This window comes from Limulus polyphemus, unplaced genomic scaffold (genome assembly GCF_000517525.1).
Source record: "Limulus polyphemus unplaced genomic scaffold, Limulus_polyphemus-2.1.2 Scaffold1584, whole genome shotgun sequence".
Lineage (NCBI taxonomy): Eukaryota > Metazoa > Arthropoda > Merostomata > Xiphosura > Limulidae > Limulus > Limulus polyphemus.
Genome location: NW_013667194.1, coordinates 228,115 through 231,733, shown reverse-complemented (window position 1 = coordinate 231,733; position 3,619 = coordinate 228,115).

Below are 3,619 nucleotides of genomic sequence, written 5' to 3'. Positions count from 1 at the left end.
AGTTTACATTGGCTCTTGCTAGTCTCACAACTTTCTCTCAAGTACACAGAATCACTTGCCCTATTGTTTATTTTTTGTACTATATATTACAAACGTATATATTGTCATTATATCTTTGTTATTTGTATGAACTTGTCTCCTTCACAAACTGTCTGTTGCACATCTAAAATCTGTTTCTTACAGTAATTTTATTCTTAACAGTGGTGTTAAAAAAGTACCTAAGTAATATCAAATTCGTGATTGAAAGTTCCAGGATTAGGGACTATTGATCTGATATAACAGTCATTCTTATGAACTTCTGGTAAATCATAAAACTCCACATTTTTTTAACTTTTATTTGGTATTTGATTTATTTTTAATGAGTCTGAATTTTAATCACAATTTAATTGTATTGAATAACTTTAACAGTCAACTGTGAGTCGAGTAGGCCCAATGGTTAATGTGGTGGACTGTGGATCTCATGTTCTGTGGTTCACATCATGTTACGATGTTACCATACAAAAAAATTCACACTCTTCACTTTGTGATGGTCAAATTCCAATACTCATTCTGATGAGAGAATCCCAAGAGTTGGTGGTAAGTAGTGTTGACTAGCTGCTTTTACTTTAGTCTGTCATTTCAGATTTAGGGATGTCTAGTGCAGATAGCCCTCAAAAAAGAAAGTCTACTGTTTGCTGATTTGTGTTTGTTATTAGGTCTAGTGAAGCTACTCACTTCAACATCATATTTAGTCTGAGAACTTTTCTGGACAAACTGTCCGGTGTATGCTTCCAAAGTTTGTGAATTATGGCTGAAACTACTGGAATGAACAATGTCCATATGACATACATATTGAGCAACAAAGAAACTGCATACTTAATGTTTCTTGGGCTTGTTATTGTTTGAACACAAAATTCATATATCAAAAGAGTTATGATATAACAGTTAAAGGATTCCATTTCACTCATGGAGACTGGATTTGGATGTGGTATGAATGTACAATAACTTAGTTCTGGCTGGATAATATCAAATCTCAATCTGTTAAACTATGAGCTTCAGTGGTCTCGTAATATCTAGAAGTATGTTGACCATGTAGACAAATTAAACCCAAACAACTGACAATTGGTGAATGGATCAAGAAACAGGCGAAAGGGACTAACGAGTCAGAAAAGTCGAACTATCTTGTTTCAACTGAAAAATGCCACAAGTATTTCCCTGTGTTCATGATGGACCAGTGTTCATTGTGTACAGGGAAAGTAATTTGAAAATTTTTGTATGTATATGTATGTAAGTTATGAATCATGTGCACAAACATTCAGGTATAAACAGTCTGTACATATTTTACAAGTGCAGTGACAGGGTTCATGCTCTAAGATATAAATGACACAACATATAATGCAGGGTATTCTGAATCATAGTAATTGTTTCATTGGATTTTGCCTGTTTTTTTTTTTTCTCTCTTGTTGTCAACTTAAGTGAGTTTTACAATTCATAGATGGCAAAATGACTGTGGTTATTGGTAGCTCACTGTGTATGGAAAATGGCTTTTTGTTTTGTTTTTACTATTTGTTACTGTGATTATTTTTGGTTAGTCTGGTTAATATTTCCTATAATGAACAGGACAAGAAATAATTTCAGAAATGGAAGTAAATGGTTAATTTTACTGGGTTTAGCCTGGAATAACCAATCTTAATAATAATAATAATGAGTCAGTTTATTTATGGCAGTAGAACAAGATTTATAAAAGCAGAATTGCTCTGTTTTCTAATAAGGAAGAAGGAACAAGGCAGGATTTGGTGTTTTCATTGATAGTGATGAAAGATATAATCAGTTTAGTATGATGGAAATATTTTTAAGTAAGCAACTTTACCTGGTAAAGTAAAAAATTGGCTATGAGAAGACTTGTACCACACTAATTACAAATAATGAGCATCCATAAATTTCTGTAATGTGATGGAATATGTTAATTTTTTTGGAGTTGACAGGCTAGCAATTTTTACTAAGCCTTTCCCAGTCTGTATGTTTGATGTACGCGACTGTTTAAGTTTAATGCAAGTGTTATGATTTAGGTAGTCTTAGTAGCACTATATGCTCTTTATGGCTAAACACACAATCACACAGTCTAGATCTATTCTATATAACTAACTTTGTCTAACTAATTCAAACTACATTTTATACGTATATTTATAGCCTGACTGAAGCCTAGAATGTTCCACACACTATGTGATATTATGATGCAATAATACTAAACTAAAACAAGAAGAAAAACTTGGAAGTTTCTAATAACATGATGCAATGATACAACAAGTGCCAATTCACAACAATTGAATACACAACGTATAATTAATACACAGTTATGTAAACAAAATCTGCAATAAACTATCGCTTCTAAAAATAATCAAAATTGAATTTAACACTCGTGCTAAGATTTCTAAAGTGAAATTATAACGGAATGTATTGCAGTAACAAAGCAGAGAAGAAATAATTTGTCTTGTCAGTTGTGTTTTAAAGTAACTGAACCAGCCCTGTAGACTTTGATGAAAAATGAACAATTATTTAAAGCTGGATATGACTGTGATAACCAACAACGTAATACACATTTGACTTGTTTTAATATATTATTTTAAAGCAAGTGACTGTGTGCTGTTTGTGTGTATTGTTGAAATTTATTGCGAACAAGTCACAGACACCTACTGTAAAGAATCCTACCAAGCCATACATAAAAACCTGACACTGTAGAAGTGACAGTTTGTACAATATGAATTTTTATATAACTTAAGTATAAATAATGTGGATAGGGAATTATTAAGTTCCTTTAAGTTATGATTGCCTTGTTACAACTCCAAGTTAGTGGCAAGAGGTGAAACCTACAGAAACTAGTCCTCTAAACTTATTATGTAATGGCAAGTGCATTTGAAGCTTTCAACCACAGTTTAGCTGAATGATGTATAGATGTTTTACTTCAGTAATGCATCCTCCTTTCCTCATTTGAAATTAAGGCTATACTGTATACAACCCAGAAAATGATGAGAATGATTATATAACTGAGATGCTAGCCAACTGTCTGGCAGGAGTTACTTCAGCAGAATTAACAGCCCAGCCTGGAACGTGGTGATTTCATTGTGGTGTCTGAGTGGATTGGTACACGTTAACCACTAACTCATACCTGAATCATACCACAATTAAATGCATGAGTCATATGCTTTTAATAACGACTTAAGACAGATAAGATTTTTAACCAAAACAAAAATGTAGAAGCTTTTAGTGATATCTAGATTATTGGTCAAACTGAAATTCAGTTGAGAAATGAAGAATTGGACAGCTTTTCTTTTATCAAAGTAGTAAATCCCAAAGTTAATACCATCTTAAATTTTATGAAAACTATGCTTATTTACTACAAAAAATATTAATGTTTACAATAAAATGTAAAAAAAATGCATAAGTTATTACATCTGTTGATAAGGCAAAACCAGTGATAGCAACTTTTTAATCAAATTATGTAAATATATATATATATATATATATATATATATTTATATATACTATATTATTACACACTATACTATAGTGGTTAGTTTTAACTTTTACAAGACTACTTTTACCTAACTTAACAGTCGTAGGTAATTAGTTTAAACTTAAA